Genomic DNA, 15,144 nt, shown 5'->3' on the forward strand with positions numbered 1-15,144 from the left:
ATCCCCCCACCCCCTCCCACCTCAGACTTCTGGGTACAGGGATCCCTGGATGTCCCCACTTGAACTTCTCTGTCTTTAACCTTTGAGAGTACCTTGAAACCCCAGCAGGATGGCACCTGGAAAGCCCCTAGCCAAGACATGCCACCTGCCCTATGTCCTGTCACATATCTGATGCCCTCGGAGGGTAATCAGAAGCAGGAGGGGGCCAAATGGAAGGGGACAGAGTCCAGGGTCCCAGCTCATCTGCGGCTTGTGACCCAGCTCTGACCCAGACCATGCCAGAGGCTCAGCCTGCCTGCCTTTGCAACAGCCCGATAACTTCAGTCAGAATCGCCCTCCAGGCCGTCAGTGTGCTTGGAAAAGATCGTGGCATCCCACGTAAAAGATGGTTTGATAACGGATATAAAGTGATCACAGACACCTTCAGACACACCTACAAGCCTGAACTACCCAGAACCAGCCTGGCATACCCAGAGCTCACAGAAGGGCATTTTCACCCAAACACGCGCTATTTAACCTAGTTAACTCTCAACCCTCCCTGCCCAAGGCTAAGCAGACCATGCTGTCCTCAAACACACAGACATCCCGCCTTTGATGCTACCACACCCAGCTCAGGGCTATCTTCTGGCTACAAACATATCGTAAGCTCTCAGCTCATCTGATACTGGTTTCCCTGCCTAGTAACTGGTGATGTTTGGAAACACAGTGGCTCTTTCAGGCATAACCAGGACTGAAGTGGGTGGTCACCAGCGGACGGCAAAGCAAAACAATTCCTTTATTTGTGCCCCTATAAACAGGTATCCCGTGTAAAGCACCGTGAAACACATGCAGGGTTCAAGAGTGTATCACGGAATTCTCCAGAGAAAACCTGTGAGCTGGAAAAATGCCCTACTGGGGGAGGTCTGGGTAGGAGGAGGCAGCGAGCAGGTACCAACACTTCTCCCCAACCCAGCCAACCCCTAGACCACTCCCCCCATGGAGCTGAGCAAAGCAGACCCTCTGCTGCCTCCCACATGGACTCCACCATTGGAAGATGGGGGGCGGGGGTGAGTGTTTCCAGTGTCAGGGACGTGTGGGTTCCCAACATAAAAGGAGAGCGGGAATTTGCTGTCCCTATCATAGCAAGCTGCAGCAAGCCAGGTGCCGGGAGGATCAAAGCCCAGAGCCACCTCCCAGCTAATCCCCGCCAGGAATGCTTCCTCCCCGGCATTGTTTTCTTTTCTTACCTACAGGCAAGATGTACAGCTCCCACACTGACACTGCGCACAGGGTCCCACACCCCCACGTTGGCAGGTCTGGACGCCCCACCTTCCCCAGACTGTCCATCAACCCTCACTTCAAAGGGGCTGTCCCAGTGCCTCCTGTCGTGCAGTGATGCAGGTGCTCTGGGGCAAAGAAAGGGGCTGGTTTCCACTCTGGAGGCCTGGGGTTGCGTCCCACACCTGCTTTCACCTTCTGAACATCCCAACTAGCTCCTGTTCCCTCAATGAAATAACGAAAACCCATGATGACGTCAAAGGACTGAGTGGCCTTAATACTGTTGATACCCATCTGGGATCAGACATACATTAACGTTGGGACGCTGAGGCAGGGACAAGGAGACACCAGCCACACAGCCCCTCTAGCTTTATCTCCCAAGTCCTTTGTCTATCCCAGTGCACTTGCCCCCCCCCAACCCCCACCCCACCTTCCACCCCCACCCCTCACACTCCTCCATTCAGGTGCTGCACTAGCCTAGCTCATCTCTGATACATCTTTGACAGGGTCAGAGTGTGAGAGCACACTAGAGCTGCTGAGGGATAAAAGGACAACTGGAATAGACCAAGCCACAGGGCTTTTATACATTGCTTCTGTGATTAGAGCACTCATGTCTCCCCAAAACTCACAACTTGAAACCTAATCTCCAAAACGGCGGTATTGGAGGCTGAGTACCCAGGCACTCAGGTAATGAGAGTGGAGGTCCAACATCAGGATAGGTATCGTTAGCCAAGAGTTGACTAGTCCTTCTACCACATGGAAACACATAGAAAGTACACTCTGTAAAGCAGAGAATAATCTTACCGAGTGCCGTGTATTTGCCAGTAGTGTCTTGGTCATGGACCACTAGCTTGGAGAAACATGCACCAAACACCAAAATTAGGCTTCATTTCATGATAAGTCCCCAGTCCATTTACCCCACCCCGACGCTAATGTCAAGATCATCTGTGTATCTTATTGTCTGGTAGACTGGGACAGTACCGAAGCCTCTCTGTCCTCAGTGGGGAGCCCAAAGCCAGCCAGGAGCCTCAGAGAACCAGGTGTCAGGGTGGTAAAGATGTTATACTGTGCGATACCCTGTGACTGCATGACCATGTGACATCCCACAGGACAAGTAGGGTGTCAGTGTCCCTGCAGAATGACTGGGTGAGCCTGACCTTCAAGGTCTGCTAGGACCTTCTCGGTGTAACTTCACTTCAGCACACAGCTCTATCAGGAAGCAGAGGGACACCTGCAACAGTCAGGTGTGCCAATACCAACAGGAGCGTGGCCTGGTCACATAGTCGGTAAGACTTTACACCAAGTCCACTGAATACTGACCTTCCCTGGGCTTCACCGTCTTCTCTAGACGGTTTCCCTATGCAAGTCTTCTTGAAAATGTCTTAGTCTGTATGCTTTTAGAAGCCATCTTGGGAACTTGGCAGGGTATTAAAGCTGGAACATGAGTTAAGATTCTGAGGGCTTGGGACTAGAGAGGTGACGCAGCATAAGAGTAAATATTGACCCCAGGCATTGTACACACACACACACACACACACACACACACACACACACACACACACACCAAAATAAAATCAATCTTTAAAAAGAACAGAGATTCTGAGGGCTATAGCACTGACTTGGAGATTAAAAGTACATTCCTGGGGTTGGGGATTTAGCTCAGTGGTAGAGCACTTGCCTAGCAAGCGCAAGGCCCTGGGTTCGGTCCCCAGCTCCAAAAAAAAAAAAAAAAAAAAAAAAAAAAAAAGCACATTCCTAGAGCTACAGCCGTGTCTCAGTGGTTAGAGTCCTGGCTGTTCTTACAGAGGACTTGTGTTCAGTTCTGTTCCTGGCACCCACATCACATGATCAGGTGGTTGGGTTTTTTATTATTTTTTTTTTTTTTTTTTTTTTTTTTAGGGCTGGGGACCGAACCCAGGACCTTGAGCTTCCCAGGCAAGCGCTCTACCACTGAGCCAAATCCCCAACCCCTATTGTTTATTTTTTAACTACCACCTGTAACTCTAGCTTCAAGGGATCTGATACACTCTTCTGGCTTCCACCAGCACTCCCATAAATACACACACACACATACACACACACACACACACGCACACACACACACACACACACACACACACACACACACACACACACGATCCAAACTACCCAACTTTTTTTTTGGGGGGGGTGGTTTGTTTGTGCGTGTGTTTGTTTAGGTACAGGGAGTCAGAGTCTTATTACGTAACCTTAGCTGGCCTTGAACTAAGAGATCCACCTGCTTCTGCAACACAAGGCCTAAAATAAATCTCTTTTTTTCTTATTTATAGTCACTGCTGAAAATGTTCAATGTCCCCAGCCCTAGGGGCTGCCCACTTGCCCCGTAGAAAATGAGTGGTGAGCACTGTTTCTTTGCAAACACTGCAAGGTTTCAGAAAGCAGTCCAGAGCGGATTCTATCGCCTGGGCCAAGGATGAGTTCAGGCTCCTTCTCAACCTCTAGATTAGCACAAAGCACAGAGTCCTTCTCAGACCTCACAGCGCCCATCCCAACATCCAAAAGCGGACACTCAGAGAGGCAGGGCCACCATTCCAGAGCCAACTAGCAATCCCTCCACATCCCTAAACCGCACATACTCGCTGACCGATGAAGGTAGACAGTCATGACCCAGACTCTGAGCACCGCTTTTCAACAGCAGCCATTCAGGCAGGTGTCAGCTAAGAGTACCCGAAAGACACAGCCTTCTGTCCTTGTCTCCCACTCCGCGGGTTTTGGAGACCCCTTCTTGGAACATAAATGGACTAAGACATTGCCCTAGTCAAGAGCCAGCACCTTTCAGTGGGGGCCCATCCCAAATCAAGCTGTACTCCCCTGAGCTGTCTGGATTCCCTGAGCAAGTAACTCCAGACAGAGTACATAAAGATCAGGAGTATCGGGGGACCCTGTGGAAGCATAAAGCCCCTTCTTACTTGGGGTCCCCCCTTTTAATGAGGTTTTCTAACCTAAGCCCAGAATAGACCTTCTACGTGAAGAGGTGAAAGGGTTAGCAACAAGAGCAAAGCTGCTGGGCCAGCCCAACACTGACATACACCAAAATCCCTTTACTGAGGAGCTCACTCCACACGCTCTCTCTCAACATCTGTCTTAGCTTGCTTCTGATTGCTGTGATGAAACATCGTGACCAAAAGCAGCTTGGGAAGGAGAGAGTTTACCTCAATTTACAGCTTACTCCCAATCATGAAGGAAAGTCAGGGCAGAAACCTGGAGGCAGAGACTGAAGCAGAAACCATGCAAGAACACTGGGTACTGGTTCGCTCTCCTGCCTTATTACAACCCAGACCTACTTGACAAGGAATAGCATCATGTACTGTGGGCTGGGCCCTTCCATACCAATCATTAATCAAGAAAATGTTCCACAGACTTACCTAAGGTAAGATAGACACTTTCTCAGTTGAGGTCCCTTCTTCTCGGATGACCTGAGCTTGTATCAAACTGACAAAAAACTAACCAGCATGACTGACCCCTGTTGCTTGCCATACAAATGTGTTACTGTTAAACCATAATTTTCCCTTTCTTGTTCATTCCCAAGATCTCATGTTAATATCAAATTATAAAATATGACACAACCACCGTCTTTAAAAAAAATCCAAACACTTTTAAAAAGTACAGTCTTTTTAAATATCCAATGTCTCTTCAAAAATTCAGTCTCACTAAAAAATCCAAAGTCTCTTGACTGTAGGCAGGCTCCTGTGGAATCAAAAACTAAGTTCCGTACTTCTTATCCCAAGAGGAAATAACCAAGGCATAGTCACAATCTGAGCAAGGCAAAAACAACATCCAGCAGTATACATTAAATTGTGGAGCTCAATGTCCCACTTCTGGGATCCACTCTGGATGTCCTTGGCTCCAAAGGACTTGAGCAGCTCCATCTCTAACTCTGCCATTTGCTAACTCATCTCACAGGCTCAAGCCAGCTCCTGTCCACAGTAGCTGATGTCCTTGGCAGTCATCCCAGAGTTTTAGCACCTCCAATATGCTGGAGTCTTCACAGGCTGCACCCTCGTCAATGGCTTCCTGGCCTCTCTTTGGGGCCTCTGATCCTGTCACTGTTGCAAGGTGTTAACCTTCATCCTCTCTTCATGACACCCCCCCCCAAATCCTAAGGCCTCACAGTAACCCAGGGTGCACCTTTGCCATTGCCTTCCCTGGTCTCTCACAATGCCTAGCTTCAGCTGCTCCTCTTGACTCTTTCAATCCTGCATCCTTCACGTGCCAACGCCAGCACCACTTGGTGATTACACATCACCAAGTCAGCTGCCATCGAGACATGCAGCTTGGTCCCCCCTGGATCACAGCTTCTGTGTGCTGACCATGAGGAAACACACCTAGATTGTACCTCAATGATGCTGGTCTCTTCTTAGTCATACCTGATTTCTCAACCCCAGCTGACCAGCATCAATTGTCCCTGAAGCAAAGGTTTTATTTTCCCAGATAGTCATCAAACATAACCCACGAGCAGCTTTGACAGTCCTTGCTTCCCTCTGAAACGTCCCAAGCCAGGCCTCCATTACCTGCATGGCTCTCAGCATTGTCTTCCTATCTCCCACAACACCCCATTAGCTCTGAACGCTCAATGGCTTTTCCAGCCTAGCATTCCAGTCTCTTCTACAATCCTCCCCCCAAAACAACATGGCCAGGTCTAGCACAGCAGTTCCACAACCCTGATAGCAATTTCTGACTTGACTGGGATTTCTACTGCTATGATAAAACATCATGGCCAAAAGTAACTTGCAGAGGAAAGGGTTTGTTTCAGCTCACAGCTTAAAGTCTGTTATGGAAGGAAGTGAAATCAGGAACTCAAGGCAGGAATTTGGATGTAGGAACTGATGTAAAGACTGGAGGAAAGGCACTTATTGTTTTGTTCTCCATGGCTTACTCAGCTGGCTTTTGTTATAGGCCCCAGGACCGCATGCCAAGGGGTTGGCACCGCCCACAGTGGGCTGGCCCTCCCAAGTCAATCATCAATTTAAAAAGTGGCCCACAGACTTGCCTACAGGCCAGGCTTATGGAGATATTTTCTCAATTGTGGTTGCTTCCTCTCAGATGACTGTACCTTGTGTCAACTTGACAAAAACACAAACCAGCACATGCCCCAAAGGCCTTTTTTTATAGATTTCACTAAAGAACATCAGGAAACAGGGAAGGAGGCTCCAACCTCCGAACAGGCCTGCCCAGGGCTCTGCCTTCACGCTGCTCGCCTGGTGGTAGACAGGTTGGGTATTCCTAGGGGAGATACAGTCCAGTCCCAGGAGACAGGGCATGTTCTAATTCCAGAATCTTCCATGTGTCTGAAAATCAAGGCCATGAGTTGTCACTCAGTGGGTGCATCCCTACTGAGTGAGACTACATCACCAGTCCCGTGGTGATTTCACACTGGAGCAAGAAGTTGAGCTGGGGGCTACAGAAGCCCTACCAGAAAGAGCAGCCAGGGAGATTATAAACCACCAAGAGCACATAAAACAAGCAACGGTTGAATTGGGAACGGATGACATCTAAAGTGCACGCAAACTGTATTTCTAATCTGGCTGTAAAGACAAAACAAAATGAAAACAGAAACTACTAAAACTACAAACAAGGGCATCTCTAAAGACCTAGGGAAGTAAGTCACAAGCTCCTGGCTGGTGTCCCAGTGGGGAATGGAGCAGAGCCCACCAGGAGGACTGAGGTATGGCCTTTGTTACCAGAAAGCCCCTCTGTTAGGGGACATTGTCCCCATGCTCAGGAGATCTGACCTCCCCACTACAGAAGCCCTGCCCTACCTCTCTAGAGTCTGGCCACCTCAGTTTGGCATCAGCCATGGGTTGACAGTGCTCCATCACTTGAGAGACATGAGCTAAAGCCATCAAGTGAAGGGGATCCTGGTGGGAGCTTTGTCCCACATCCACGTGCCATGGGCCTTTCTGAGCTATGTTCTTCTCTACCTCAGTCACCAACTCTGGGTGACACAGGCCTGGGACAAGAAGTGCAAGGCATCTGAAAACAGATGGCTGTTTTTAGGATTTCTGTAAAATGCCACAGGAATACATATCTCTCTCTCTCTCTCTCTCTCTCTCTCTCTCTCTCTCTCTCTCTCTCTCCTCCTCCCCCCCCCCCCCCTCCTTCCCCCTCTTCTCTCTCTCCTCCTCCCTCTCTCCCTCTCTCTCTCTCTCTCTCTCTCTCTCCACTCTCTCTCTCTCTCTCTCTCCTCTCTCTCCTCCTCCTCCTCTCTCTCTCTCTCCTCTCTCCCCTCTCTCTCTTCCCCTCTCTCTCTCTCTCCTCTCTCTCCTCTCCTCCTCCTCCCTCTCTCTCTCCTCTCTCTCCTCCAAGACGATGGGTTGAGTGTCTTTGATCAAACCAAGTCTGATGCCTAATTACTTGTGACTGTTTGATTTATATAAACCAATAAATGCTCATTAGACCTAAAGAATGCCTTAGCATCACGGAGGGGAAGTCAACTGTCCAGGGAACCCACGAAACCTGAAGGAAGGCCATCCCCAGTAAAGACTCCCTGGCTGCATCAAGATGCAGAAGTGTTCAAACCTCAGGACAACCACTGTGGTACAGGGATTGCTTAGGTGCAATTAACAGTTAATTGGGAAACTCTGATTAGAGCCATGACCTTTCACAATCAGGGTCTCATCAAATCGGATGAAGGCCAAAAAGCCCCGAGGCTCCAGGAAGATGCAATTCTGCCTCAGATAGTTTCAAGACCTAAACCTCAAGGACCGCTAGAACAGCTAGGCTTCCAGCCAGGTAGGGCAGCTCACGCCTATAATCCCAGTCACCAGGAGGCTGAGGCGAAAGAATGGCTGCAAGTCTGAACACAGCCTGGGTTTCATAAGGAGAGCATGCCTCAGAAACCAGCCATTCCAGCAGATTTGAGACCTGCCAGACCTCAGAATTATGAGAAGATGCATTTATACGGGGCTGGACAGATGGACACGTGGACAGTCCCCAGTATGGAGTAGCTCCATGGATGAGGTTCCAACTGTCAGTGGTGCAAGAGCAACCCCACAGCACACAGACTCTATCCTAGGAACTAAGGGCTTGGCTCTGTTCCGGGGCTAACAACATATGAGTACAGCACTCTCGCCTGACGCCGGGCAACAACAGCTCCAGTAGCCACAGGATCAAGAGGGAGGGACACCAATAACCCACAAGACACAGTGACACTCAATAGGTTGGGCTGATGAAACACATTGCCAACTTAGATTTTCCATTTAAGATGACTTATGGGGAAGTGGTCCCATCATTAAATCGTGGAACATCTGTATACGAAACTCTCCTGATGGTTCTGTTTCCATGGAAACCCTAATTGACATTCAGTGTAACTAAGCTCCCAGCTGCTTCCTTCTCTGACCTGCACAGCACCTCCTGTTCTGTGGACGCAACCCCTTCTCGTGGAGTGGCTCACGCTGTCCCTCTGAGCACCCAAGTGCTATGTGACTTGGTTACTCTGAGAAGAGACACTCCCTGTCTCCCTCCCTAATGAAACTCTTCTTCCGCTAGGAGGCTAAGGCCTCCAGACGAGCAGAGCTTTCAGAGCTTTTGCTCTTTAAGGGGAGGTGCGGTGGGATGTCAGGGTTAAACAGAGACAAAGGCTGAGCACGTGCACTGGCCCCACACCGCTGTGTTTCCTAACCTCGAGCAGCAATGGAGGGATCAGTGAACAAAGACTATAATTCCTTTGAGGGTGACTATGGCAGGCGGGTGCAGCTTTCTCCAGGAACAACCTCCAAGAGCCCTGGACGATAGGACCGTGCTGGTGGACTACTGAGGAGACAACGACTCTGGAAATAGAAAGCTCCCTGACTCAATGGAAAAGGATTAACCTGGATGAGTGGTTCTCCGCCTCACCCAGTCAATCCTGAGACTCTGACGCAATTCTGTGGGGCGCAACCCGGAGCTAGTGATTCGAATAGCTACCGCTGTAGTGCTGGCTGGCTGGCGGCTTGACTTTGCGAGCCGCTCCATCAAACCAATATCCAAAAACATGGGCTCTTGCTCGGCACGGAGAGCAGCTGATTGCTACATCTGCGAGGTGAACACTCAGAAGGTCTCTGTCACATCGTTATGAAAGCAAGCACATTAGCGTGCCGTGCACCTTGCTACCTGAAGCACTTTAGAGACAATTACAGAGAGTGGCGTAAAGGAAAGCAGAGTAGAGGCTGGGAGAAGGGCAGTTGGTAAAGTGCTACCCACACTAGCTAAAGAAACTTGAGTTTGAACCCCAGAACTCACACAAAAAAGCCCGGCATGGAGGATTGCATCTGAAGTCCTATCAATGGGAAGGAGACAGGTAGAGTATGGGGCTCCTTGACCAGCCAACCAACCTAGGCAGCAAGCTCTAGGTCAGCGAGAGATCCTGCCTCAAAGACAGAGGTGGAGCTGGAGAAATGGCTCACATGTACTGCCCTTGCAAAGGACCAGAGTTCTCAGTGCCCACATGGTGACTTGCAGCCACCCGTAACTCCAATCTCAGGATATGTCACACCCTCTCCAGACCTCTTCAGGCTCAAAGCATGCACATGGTGCACATACATACATACATACATACATACATACACACACACACACACACATATAGGCAAAGCATCCATAGGCACAGAATAAAATAATAAATCTTTTTTAAAATGTCTTTTTTATGTGTAAGTAGAGCTATCTGCAGAGGCCAGAGGAGAATGTTAGATCCAGGAGCTGCAGTTACTGGTAGCTGTGAGATACACAAAGCAGATACTTAGGACAGAACCTGGGTCCTCTGGAAAAGCAGTACATGCTCTTAACCTCTAGGCCAGTGGTTCTTAACCTTCCTGATGCTATAACCCTTTAAGATAGGTCTTCGTGCTGTGGTGATCCCCCCCCCAACCATGAAATTATTTCGTTGCTACTTCATAACTGTTGCTTTGCTGCTGTTATGGATCTGCTAGTGTAATTATCGGAAATGCAGAATAGCTGACCTCTAGGAAAGGGTCATCAGATGCCCCCTTCCCCATGGGGTTGCAACCCATCCTCCTAGGCCACCTCTCCAAGGCTAACATAAATAAATCTTTAAGTAAACAAAAAGCCAAGATGGGCAGTGCCTTTAATAGAACCACTCAGGAGGCAGGGGCGAGCCAGTTTTTATGAACAGAGAACAGACTCATCAATCTAGTAAGTTCCACATCAAGCAGACTACAGACTACACAGTAAGAAGTTGTCAGAGAGAGAGAAAAGGGGGGGGGGGGGGAGAGAGGGAGAGAGAGAGAGAGAGAGAGAGAGAGAGAGAGAGAGAGAGAGAGAATCTCCTAACAAGAGTGAAAGGCTATCACTGCCTAGACTTCAACATAGTAACAGGTTCAGGCAGACATCGCCTTGGATGTTGGAATCACTAAGCTAGTCTGGGCTACAACAAGCCTGTCTTAGAACAACAACAACAACAACAACAATAACAACAACAACAAAATAACCCCAAACACGTAAGAGAGGAGGATAAAGAAAATCTGACATGTGACACAAAAGGTTAGTATATCAAAATGAAGGGTACACAAAAGTTCACAATTTACTCTTTCAAGTTTTCTAAAAATATGATTTTTTTTTAAAGTGTGAGAAAGGTTTTCTCAGTTCCCACGCTGGTCCGTTGTTCACTGCAGTTTCCTTTTCTTTCTATGCTAAAATTCAGATGCTGTGTGTGAATGGTAAGCCCTCAATGAGTAAAAAAAAAAGCTTAGCCACCACAGCCATCCCCCGAGACACACAGTGTCCGTCATGTGTGGCATCAAGCAAAAAAGTGACCCAGTGAGAGGGCAGAGCTGGGAGGAAGCAGGGATTGGTGTAATGAGACCATGGTGGTCGGGGGTAGGGGATTCCCCTTGATCTTCCGTTTTTCAGGATATGTTAGGTGACCACCGGGCCCACTGATCCCCAGCCCGCAGGATACACATGACCCTTCTGGGCTGATGTCTGTAGTCACAGGTCCATCAGGAAGACCTATCTATCCCTGGAGCATCGGGAGTCTCTGACTGGCTGCCCTGCCTTTGAGAACTCACATAGGGAAAGGTCCGTTATTAGGAAACCTAAGCCTTCTGGCTCCCTGGGGAGACAAGGCATCAGCAAGTGGGTGGCACAGTAGCTGGCATCAACCCAAGGTGAGATGCTGACCAATGCCCTGGCCCTGTGAGCCACAGCCAGTGAACCGGGGATTTCAGGGGAACTCAGTACAACCGTGGAGGCCTGGGTCCGAAAGGGGCAGCTTGTGCTGGGTCTGCCCAGATGCAGGAGGCTATGTGTCTCCCTGAGCCTGGGAACCTCTAGTTTAGGAAGGTTCGAGGTATCTAGGACACATGCACAGAAAGAAATGAGGGATGGGGAGAGTTAAAGGACAAAGAAGGAAGCAAACGAATCTCAAGGCTCATGGTCTCTCCCGACAGTAATATCTGTCACTGCCTTCACCCCAAGGTACAGATCTGCCATTCACCCCCACCAGCCCCAGGTGGTCCAGCTGCCACAGATCCACAGTTTCTCACGCAGTAAGCCATGGAACAGCGTGATGGAAACCTAGGCAGAAACTGGGAGCTATGACCGAAAGACTGCACTGCAGTCATGTGACTGCACCAGGGTCAAGGCCGAGCCCAGCTGATTGGCACAGCACTCCTGAAGAGGCTGCATCCTCTGAGAGAAAGGCCAGCTGAACCAAGAAAGAAGGGAATGGTGTCTCCTGGGACTGCTACCTTCCACCAAACGGAGTGAGCATAGCCCGCAACGCATGTGGGCGGAGCCACCTGCTGTCCCCTCAAACAGTCCTCACCCAAGCAGGCTAACTGTTCCACTTTCAGGCACCGGTGTTTTCATTAAACAGATCCAAACACCTCTGCGAAATCTGGCAGTGTGTGTGGTCCTGAATACAAGATCCAAGAACGCCACTGGGGTAGCCTCAACTGAACAAGTGTGTGGGGGGGACCCCAGTTTCGCAAGCCTGCTCTTCTGGATGCCTGGCATCTTTGGAGAACAGAACCTTTACTTAAAATGTTAAACAAGAGGTTACGCGCTTCCTGGTGGGTCTGTATGAAGACTAGCACCCATTTTGAGATGGAGACAAAGGGAATAATTCTTGCCATTTTAATGTAAGGATCTCAGGGAGACTGCCCCCACATGCTATCCAGAAAGAACAATTCCTTTGTGCTACCAGCCTAGTCAAGTACAGGCTTTGTATCTACAGTTCGCCACAGGGGGCCTGACAGACATTCCTCACAGGCATTAGCCATCAACTTTCACTGAGATGGCAACGGAAACGTGACTTCTTCCCAAGAAAGTAACACCCAGTGAGATCCCCAAGTCTGTAAAAAATAAGTACAAACTACTCTTTTGAATGCTAAAGACATTGCAAAGCGAAACTCTTAGAAGGAAAAAAAAATCATGACCCTGGAAACATTGATTGAAACCCTGGGAAAATGTGCGATTTTGTGCTCACTTGCACATTTCCCAACCCCCTCCACACACACGCACACGCACCCTTTTCGTAAAGATAAGCTAGAATGTTTCCCAGCTGGGCACAGAACCCCAAACATCTCCCACACACACTCGTGCAAAGCATGTGGGCATCAGACAAGGATAAAACAGAGCCTGAGTCAGGTAATCCCTGGCCCAAGGACACAGAGCTATCTTGTCCTTGGAGTTCAGTGGCAAGTGAGAGATCTAACACGAACTTCTCAGGGAGTATCAGAAGGAGGGGCGTGGCTACTTTGCTCTCAGGACATCAGCAGGAAGACTTGCGGTAGACAGTATGCCCCCCCTTAGAACACCCTGGATGAGACAAGGGTTAAGAAAGCTTGAGAGGCCTTGCAGCCAACCCAGCCTGACCAGTGGGGGGAGGGGGGGTGGGAGGCGGGGCTGGCATGAGGTCACTGTCCCTATTATAAAAAGCTTCTATGGCTCCAAGAAGAAATCATATCAGAGGAAAGAAAAAACAAAAACAAAAACACAAGTGTGCCCTTAGCTTTTAAATAGGATGGTTCTTGGGTGCGTGACCCCAGACAACCCCTCACCACTCAGAAAGGTCCTCAATGCTGACCTGTTCTCAGCACCACGTCACAGGAGCCTAAGGACAGTTCTAGAACCACCTGGCAGCACAGGGCCGAGGCAGGTGTGAGAGCCACCTTGTTCCCTCAGTCTCCTCTGCTCCATCACCCCCAGAACAAACAGGCAGGGCCAGTTTGTCCCCAGCAGCTCCAAGTTGAGGCCTTCCCCTTATTTGCATAAAACCATCTGGCACCACAGGAGCCAGAGAACTGGAGTTCCCAAGACGCATGGTTCTGACAACAGGCAGAACAACGTGGCAGAAACAACGAAAGGCCACGCCGTAATTCCAGAGGTTAAAGGGACACAGGACAACAGAGATCACAATCTGCCAAAAGTCTCTGTCAGCTCAGCCCCCACTTACTCTCCCAGCTCATCCTGGCACCGAGAGCTGACCCAGTCTGCCTGGAGCTGGGCTGGGCTGGCAGTGGGTACACAGCTGAACTCAGAGGCCCCAGCTGGACATTTACCAACTGTCCCAACCACAAACACCCACAGGGCCAAAGTCAGCACTAACGCTCCAGTGCGTGCCCAGTCCCATCAGAGCCCTGTTGGTCACAGGTGTCTGAGTTCACCCAGGAAGGTCCCAGAAACCAGAACAAGGAAACCAGTCAGTGCTCCAGCTGGGAAGGGGTTGGAGCACTGACTGATTTCCTGGAGATATGACTACAACCCACGACCTGCCCCACAACGGGGGCCACTTCTACACAGACTTTCCTCAGGCGAGCTGCAAAATTAGAGGGCACCCAGCTACTTGGCCAGCAGTAGACAAGGAGGAGTTGGGATTTTCAGAAAAAAGCATTGACGAGATCACTTTTTTTTTTTTTTTTTTTTTTTTGGTTCTTTTTTCGGAGCTGGGGACCAACCCAGGGCCTTGCACTTCCTAGGCAAGCGCTCTACCACTGAGCCAAATCCCCAACCCCACGAGATCACTTTTAAGTCAGCCCTGAAGCTGGGGGACCGTGCCGGTGTTTGGTCATTACCATGAGCACACTGTGAAGCCATTTCCGGCACTCACAGAAAGATAGTGAGAGCACGGGGCATGCTGAGGATGGGGGCGGAGCTTTGCGAAAATCTCCAAAGCTAACTACACATGCATGCACTGTGTCTCTAAAGCTAAGCCTCTGAAGATGACCGGAGGACCAGACAGGAGGAGGAACGTGATCGTTCGCCACCGTGTGAGAAGGTTATAGCGTGAGAACCGTTTGCCTTCAATTGTTCTGTTAGTTTTACCATCTCTAGCAAAATGTCTTACAAGAGCAGTGTGTGTATCCCGATGACCCATATCTCTAGATCATGTCTACTAAAATGGAGGCAGGGGTAAAGGGGTTAAAGGAGAAGGACGACTAACTCTCATGGTGCTGAAGTTTCACTGGTTCAACTTCTCAATCGTCACCAGTTGGTTAAGATGACACTCTTGTTAAAGGAAATGAGAAAGGTCTCTGAGGAACAAGGAAACCGAGGTGCTTCGGAGAGATGGGGCCATGTAGCCTAGTGTCGCACAGTGGACCCACAGTGGTAAGGCTGATACAGTTGGGGTACTGTTCAAGTGTGTCCCTCTAGAGAGACACGATGAAGGTTGATTCTCTGTGCAGAGGTCTTGAGAGGTAGGGGGCACCTGTAAGAGGTGGAGCCTAATAGAAAGTGGCATGTTGTATGTTGTCTATAACCCCAGAATAGGAGAAGTATCGGGAGGTGGCTAGGTTATTGGGGAAACCGACATGGAAACTCATGGGATCCCGAGCTATCAGAGAAGAGCTCTGAAGCACAGCCTGGCTTCCTGTTTCAAGATGTGAGCGCTCTCCCATATGTGTTCCC

The sequence above is a fragment of the Rattus rattus genome, chromosome 11 (genome assembly GCF_011064425.1).
Source record: "Rattus rattus isolate New Zealand chromosome 11, Rrattus_CSIRO_v1, whole genome shotgun sequence".
NCBI classification, from domain to species: Eukaryota; Metazoa; Chordata; class Mammalia; order Rodentia; family Muridae; genus Rattus; species Rattus rattus.